An 8,830-nucleotide genomic window follows, 5' to 3' on the forward strand; every position below is an offset into this window, starting at 1 on the left:
AAACAATGAAGAATTAAGCTCTAAAATTACATAAAAACACAAGATATAAACTCCCCCAAACTTATAACTTGCTAGCCCTCAAGCAAGGACCAAACAAAAAGTGAGAGAGAGAGGTTTGAAAAAGGGATACAGAACCAATAAGCATCAACAAAGGATTCAAACCACAGTCCTTAAATGTAATTCAATGGTGCTAAGATCAATCAAAGTCCTTACAAATATTTTTATATGCTTTTCACAATAAACCACTCTAGCTCACTTTCTATCTATTGGTAAAGACTTGCAATCCTATTGAGCACATCTTTCACATCCATTAAAGTGTTAGGTGTGATCTTGCAAATGGAAAATAAATCAATCTCAATTGGTTTAAGGGAAAGACTTTTTATAAAGAGGTTGGCAATGATGTTTTTGGGTGGTTTACTCTCAAACAAAGAGGAATGCTAGACAGTTGTGAAATCAATCTAAGACTGAGAATAATTTGGGCATACAAAGCTTAACTCTTGATGTTCTACCCAAATAGAAGCTTTTCTACCATTTTTCTCATCTTTCTTATCTTTCTTTCAAAACAAAAAAAAATCAACTTGATTCAACTTAAACCCTTTCTCTTCTTTACTTATGGTCTTATACTTTTGAATATCTCTAAGGATTCACTTTAAACACAAACTCTCTTTCTTCTTACTTCATTGAACTTCTTTTGATGAACTCATATTCTTATAAAACTATGCTTTAGCATTTTTTTTTTTTATGAAACTTTTCTAGGAGACATCAGCTAAACTTTTCTTTCTCTTTTGTTCTTCTTAAGAGACTTAGAGCTTTTAACCAAACTTAACCTTAGAGATAAATCTTTTCTTTTCTTTTGACCAAGTAATTCCTTCCCCTTTTTTTTTTGTTTCTTAATCTCTCTTATTTCCAAACTTTTACCCAAATAAAAATTCTAACCACCTATTTCTTTCGAAACCAGTCCTATTAGCTAGCTATAAAGATTCCAAACCTAGCTAAAACAAGAGCCAATTCTTTGTCATTCTCAATACTCTCAAGATTTCACAACCTATAGCATTATCAAGAAAAAGGCCTTACTTAACAAATTAACACAAGGCTTGAAAGAAAAGGTTGGGGTTCAAAGGTATGGCAAGAGATTGGGTTAAACAAAATAGAGTGGCAAATAGAGATTGTTAACCCAAATGAAAGTTCCATGAGCTAGCATTCATAGTCCATATGCAAGATAATTTAAAGATCAAATTAAAGTCCAAATAATATAGAGATGCAGCAATGATCATGCAAGCTTTACACTAGAAGAAAATGCTTTTAAGTGACACAATGCTTTAAGCCTAGACTCTTCATTTTTTCCCAAAGGTTAAACAAGCACCAATGAACTATAAATGAGGGATGTGGGTTCAATCCTAAGATTCTGCTTCTAACAAGGTAGCTTCATTATTATCCCAAATGCAAATGCAAATGCATATTAAATGTTTCTAGACTCAATCCTAAACACAAGAATGAATATGCAAAGCTACATGCATTTGTTTTTGTTTTTTTGAAAATTTTCAAATTTTTTTGATTTTTCTCAAAACAAAGCTATTAACAATGAATCACACAAAATATGAAAATCAAAACAAAACACAATGTTAGATGGTTAGTCCCTCCCCCAAACTTAATTCACACAGTCCCTGTGTGAGAAAAGACCAAGAGAAAGACTAACAAAATAAAGAAAACAAGACTCAAATGATATATACAATGGAAAGTTAGGACCATACCTTGTCCCTAGTTGTGAACCTTAGGGAATGGAGTGATAGGAGGAGCTTTAGTGCTCCCTTGAGATCTTGTTGAGTTGGTGGAAGGAGATTGGAGGTTGATAGTAATGACACTTGAGAGAAGTTCATGAAGCTTATCTTTGTCATAATGATACTTGAGATCTAGCTTGGCTTTGGCACTTGCAAAGGGTGAAGAAGGACCTTTGTGCTTCACTTTGTACTCTATTGCTCCATCAACAAGCCCCAATGGATGCAAACAAAAAGTCATAGGAGATGAAAAAATGGTCGGAGGGTGGTTTTGTTTCTTCTTCCTCTTCTTCTTGTCAACAACTTTATTTGCTTAACCCAAATCCCCTTCTCTAGAATCTCCTTTGAGGTCATCAAATAAAGAGTCTAAACACTCACCATCAAAAATGTCCTCATCAAGCTTTGTAGTCTCTTTAATACCCACTTTATCAACTTGGAGCTCTTGATGTTGATCATTCAAGTCTCTATGCTCTTCTTTAGTTGCTACTTCTTCACTAGTGATTGTTCCACAAAACATTGTAGAGAAAGGTTTGATAGGATAGGATGTGTTGGGATTCACATGAAGAAGAGTTACTCTCTTATTTGGGAAATCAATGCTTGCCCCCACAATGTTGAGAAAAGGAGTTCCTAGTATGAGAGGGAGCCTATTGGTTTCTTTCATCTCAACTACCATGAAGTCTGTTGGAACAGTGCAATCACCAACCTTGAGTGGATAGTCTTCAATCAAACCAAGTGGAGATTTTGAAGAAGCATCTCCAAACATGATGGAAGAAGAGGGTTGCTTCATGTCTTTGATCCCAAGACTCTTTACCATATCAAGTGACATCACATTAACACTTGCTCCTGAATCACATAAGGCATCATCAAGTTGTAAAGCACCAAGTGAGCAAGGTATAGTAAATCTGCCTGGATCTTTAAGCTCGGAAAGTGTTTTTGGTTTGGGTTGTTGTTCACTTGGTGAATCAAAAATTCCCATGATTTCTTCCACCTTCTCTCTGTTTGTTAGAATAACTTTGATGAAATCTATATGGCTAGGAACTTGAGACAAGCTATCCACATAAGGCAAATGTGCTCCAACTCTATTCATATTAGCTTTGAAACTTGAGAGCACTTTCTTTTTGGCCTTTGTAAGAACCCTTTGTGGAAATGGAATTGGAGGACTATAAAGAGGAAGAGCAACACTTGGTTCATCTTTCCTTTCAACCTCCTTGGCAACTATCTCCTTACCCCTTGATCCTTTCTCAGTTTTCTCAACTTTAGCAACCACCAAACCCTCAACAGCATAACCATATAGGAGAGCAGAGATCTCTTCAATAGACCTTTCATTCTCATCAGCATGGCTATCCATTTTTGATTTTTCGAAATTCATACTAGTGACCCTGTTCACTTCTTCTTTGAAGATGACATTGCAAAACTCCTTTGGGTTTGGTTCTGGTTTTCCTGGTAAAGAACCCATTTGTCTTGTTGAAGAGGAAGAAGTTTGTCCCTGTACCTGTGTTTGCAACCTCTCAATCTTGGCATTTAACTCACCATATACATTCTCAACCTTGTTGTGCATGGCTTTCATTTGTGTGGCAAGTTCAATGGCACCTCTCCCTTGTCCTTCAAGGATTTGTCTAAGTAGAGCAGTTGTGTCATCTACTTGACCTTGAGGATGTGGTGCATTCATTTGTTGCTGAGGATGGGAATAGATTTGAGGGTTAGCTTGATAGTTCCCTTGAGATTGGCGTTGATAGTTTGGTTGTGAAGTAAAACCAAGAGGTTTTTGTGGTGGATAAGTCTGGTCTTGTGGGTTCTCCACATTGTTGCTGCGGTAAGAGAGGTTTGGGTGGTTGCGGTAATTAGGATTGAACTTGTTATAACCCTGACCACCTACATAGTTGACCTCTTCTTGACATTCAACACAAGCTTCCATACCCTCTTGATAAAGTTCACAATCATTGACAAAGTGAACTTGCTTTTGATTGGCACTAAGCATCTTATCCATCTTATCATTTAAAGCTTTGATCTCCTTTTGGTGCTGCTCATTCATATCAGAATAGTCCCTTGGAGTTCTATCATAATCTTCTCCATAGTTGCCATCACTTTGAGCAAGATTCTCCACCAAAGTCATACCAACATCAACATCTTGCCCAAGGAAATTACCATTACTTGCTGTGTCAAGCAACATTCTTATCTTTGGAAGCACTACTCTATATAATGTGCTGAGAAGAGACTCCTTAGAGAAGCCATGATGAGGACATTGCATAGTGTAGCCTTTGAATCTTTCCCATGCTTCACAAAAGCTCTCATTTCCTTTTTGAGCAAAGCTTGATATTTCATTCCTTAGCCTTGCTGTTCTAGTAGTAGAGAAGAATTTGGATAGGAAAGCTCTCTTACATTGATCCCAAGAGGTAACTGAGCCTACTGGCAGGTTCTTCTCCCAAGTCCTAGCTCTATCACCAAGAGAAAATGGGAAGAGGCGGAGCTTGAATGCATCTTCAGAGATACCATTGATTTTCACTGTCCCACACATCATGTCAAACTGATCCAAGTGGTCAAGAGGGTCTTCCATAGATAGACCATGAAACTTTGAGCTTTGTACCATGTTGATAAGACTTGACTTGATCTCATAGTTATTGTTCTCAACAGGAGGAGCTCTAATTCCCATGCGGTTCCCATGAATGTTTGGTTGATCAAAAGTTCCAATGACTCTTGGCTGTCTTGGAGGATGGATAGGAGCTTGTTCAACATGGGGCTGGTCATTTCCATTGTGACTAGCTGGGGGTGGAGGGTTGTTATCCATAGCTTGGCGGGCTATTCGGCGATTTTCACTTTCAAAACAGCGCATGTCGTCAACACGCTCAACTAAATTTGCTTGGCCTTGACTTCTCAAGTTCATACACCTGGCAAAAGAGAGTTCAAACCACCAAAGCAAACCAAGTAAGTAACAATGTAAAGTAAATGAATAGGCTCAAACAATGCTGAAATCCTAATGAGTGAATGGAATGCAAATGGGCAACGGCGCTAAATTGATGTAGTATATTTCAGTCAATTAAATTATCAATCCACAATCTGCATTAATCAACTCACTAAGAATACACAAAGTTGCTTAATCTATTCTTAACAGGAATTGGTTTTGTTGTAACAATCTTAACTAGCAAACAAATTAAAGAAAAGAAACAGAACACAACTAACAACAAACTTTAAATCAAGATTAAACAAGTGAACCTTGGGCAAGGTAATTGACTTGGGAGATAGCTAACCAATCCTAGATGTCCATGCAACAATCAAGAACAATCCTATGGCTAAGAACACTAATGCAAATCAATCCATTTCCATGGTAGAGATTCCTATGCTAATCAAGTGATAATCAACTTTTTCCAAAGGCAATCACAAAGCTAGCATGCATTAAGAACAAGTCTTAATACCACTAAGCACCCTAATCATCAATTTCCATTGGCTAGGAGTGCAAAGCCCTTGAATAGTTTGGTTTAGGAATTTCATCAAACACCTTCTGGGCAATGGAAATCCTAATGTCTAGATTCAAGCTTGATCAAGGCTTTCCAGCATTATTAACACTAAACAAGATAGGAAACACATAAATAAAGCTCTAGACATCAAAGATCAATCATATATCTCCCTAATCTACCTAGCCCAAAGTTCTAATGATCTGCCCACTCATCATCATGATCACACAAAGGAAAGAGTTTGGTCTTTGTGAAATCATAATCAGAGATTATAGATTAAGAGATTTGAAAAAGAAATTGCTATTAAAAACTTAGAAGTACTCAATCATTCAACAAACCAAGAGTAAACAATCTTAAAACTCTCAATGGCTGCTAAACAAGAGATAAACAAAAGATAAGAGATAAGTCTCCCCTTAATAGGGTTAGAGTATTTATAGCAAAATAAAAAGGAGCCGGGTCAACCTAGTTCAAACCGGGTCAAACCCAGATCAAAACTAAAACAAGTGTGGTGATGGTCTCACACGCCCATGCTTTGACCGATTGAGATGGCCGATTGGGATGGCCGATTGGGATGGCCGGGCACACTTTGGCCGATGGTGGTGGCCGCTGGTGTAAACGGTGTTTTCTCTTCTTGAGCTCCATCGGCCATGGCTTGGCCGATTGATGAGGTCGCGTGGCTCCAACGGTCATGGCTTGGCCGATTGAGCTTGGCCGCTGCTGTAAACGATCTTCCTCTTACTGAACTCCATAGGCCAGCTCTTGACCGATTGGGATGGTCGCTGGTCTTCACTCGGCCACCGTTTGGCCGCTGCTCTTGGCCGCGTGTGGCTCCTGTCTTCACTCTGGCTGTATATACGTTCACTCAAACAGGTATAACTCTTTACACGCACATCTGATTGGCCTGAAATCACCTCCATTGCAAAGCTTACTCAATTTCCAATAACTTAGATGAAGAACTCTGGAGCTAAAGCCCAAAGAAAGGTCTTCATATGAGTCGATCTTTGAGGGACTGTAAACTGGTTCCGAATCATCAATCATCTTGTGTGCATCCAAATGTGTGTCTTCCATTATATTGCTAATTATTGACTTATTTGGCTCCAAAGCACACTTTTCTTGTACATCTCTACTCCATCATCTGAGATAACAAACTTGATGCAAAATGCAACCTAAACAACCTAAATGCTCATGAATATGCACAAAACAATGAAGAATTAAGCTCTAAAATTACATAAAAACACAAGATATAAACTCCCCCAAACTTATAACTTGCTAGCCCTCAAGCAAGGACCAAACAAAAAGTGAGAGAGAGAGGTTTGAAAAAGGGATACAGAACCAATAAGCATCAACAAAGGATTCAAACCACAGTCCTTAAATGTAATTCAATGGTGCTAAGATCAATCAAAGTCCTTACAAATATTTTTATATGCTTTTCACAATAAACCACTCTAGCTCACTTTCTATCTATTGGTAAAGACTTGCAATCCTATTGAGCACATCTTTCACATCCATTAAAGTGTTAGGTGTGATCTTGCAAATGGAAAATAAATCAATCTCAATTGGTTTAAGGGAAAGACTTTTTATAAAGAGGTTGGCAATGATGTTTTTGGGTGGTTTACTCTCAAACAAAGAGGAATGCTAGACAGTTGTGAAATCAATCTAAGACTGAGAATAATTTGGGCATACAAAGCTTAACTCTTGATGTTCTACCCAAATAGAAGCTTTTCTACCATTTTTCTCATCTTTCTTATCTTTCTTTCAAAACAAAAAAAAATCAACTTGATTCAACTTAAACCCTTTCTCTTCTTTACTTATGGTCTTATACTTTTGAATATCTCTAAGGATTCACTTTAAACACAAACTCTCTTTCTTCTTACTTCATTGAACTTCTTTTGATGAACTCATATTCTTATAAAACTATGCTTTAGCATTTTTTTTTTTTATGAAACTTTTCTAGGAGACATCAGCTAAACTTTTCTTTCTCTTTTGTTCTTCTTAAGAGACTTAGAGCTTTTAACCAAACTTAACCTTAGAGATAAATCTTTTCTTTTCTTTTGACCAAGTAATTCCTTCCCCTTTTTTTTTTGTTTCTTAATCTCTCTTATTTCCAAACTTTTACCCAAATAAAAATTCTAACCACCTATTTCTTTCGAAACCAGTCCTATTAGCTAGCTATAAAGATTCCAAACCTAGCTAAAACAAGAGCCAATTCTTTGTCATTCTCAATACTCTCAAGATTTCACAACCTATAGCATTATCAAGAAAAAGGCCTTACTTAACAAATTAACACAAGGCTTGAAAGAAAAGGTTGGGGTTCAAAGGTATGGCAAGAGATTGGGTTAAACAAAATAGAGTGGCAAATAGAGATTGTTAACCCAAATGAAAGTTCCATGAGCTAGCATTCATAGTCCATATGCAAGATAATTTAAAGATCAAATTAAAGTCCAAATAATATAGAGATGCAGCAATGATCATGCAAGCTTTACACTAGAAGAAAATGCTTTTAAGTGACACAATGCTTTAAGCCTAGACTCTTCATTTTTTCCCAAAGGTTAAACAAGCACCAATGAACTATAAATGAGGGATGTGGGTTCAATCCTAAGATTCTGCTTCTAACAAGGTAGCTTCATTATTATCCCAAATGCAAATGCAAATGCATATTAAATGTTTCTAGACTCAATCCTAAACACAAGAATGAATATGCAAAGCTACATGCATTTGTTTTTGTTTTTTTGAAAATTTTCAAATTTTTTTGATTTTTCTCAAAACAAAGCTATTAACAATGAATCACACAAAATATGAAAATCAAAACAAAACACAATGTTAGATGGTTAGTCCCTCCCCCAAACTTAATTCACACAGTCCCTGTGTGAGAAAAGACCAAGAGAAAGACTAACAAAATAAAGAAAACAAGACTCAAATGATATATACAATGGAAAGTTAGGACCATACCTTGTCCCTAGTTGTGAACCTTAGGGAATGGAGTGATAGGAGGAGCTTTAGTGCTCCCTTGAGATCTTGTTGAGTTGGTGGAAGGAGATTGGAGGTTGATAGTAATGACACTTGAGAGAAGTTCATGAAGCTTATCTTTGTCATAATGATACTTGAGATCTAGCTTGGCTTTGGCACTTGCAAAGGGTGAAGAAGGACCTTTGTGCTTCACTTTGTACTCTATTGCTCCATCAACAAGCCCCAATGGATGCAAACAAAAAGTCATAGGAGATGAAAAAATGGTCGGAGGGTGGTTTTGTTTCTTCTTCCTCTTCTTCTTGTCAACAACTTTATTTGCTTAACCCAAATCCCCTTCTCTAGAATCTCCTTTGAGGTCATCAAATAAAGAGTCTAAACACTCACCATCAAAAATGTCCTCATCAAGCTTTGTAGTCTCTTTAATACCCACTTTATCAACTTGGAGCTCTTGATGTTGATCATTCAAGTCTCTATGCTCTTCTTTAGTTGCTACTTCTTCACTAGTGATTGTTCCACAAAACATTGTAGAGAAAGGTTTGATAGGATAGGATGTGTTGGGATTCACATGAAGAAGAGTTACTCTCTTATTTGGGAAATCAATGCTTGCCCCCACAATGTTGAGAAAAGGAGTTCCTAGTA

The sequence above is a fragment of the Camelina sativa genome, chromosome 10 (genome assembly GCF_000633955.1).
Source record: "Camelina sativa cultivar DH55 chromosome 10, Cs, whole genome shotgun sequence".
NCBI classification, from domain to species: Eukaryota; Viridiplantae; Streptophyta; class Magnoliopsida; order Brassicales; family Brassicaceae; genus Camelina; species Camelina sativa.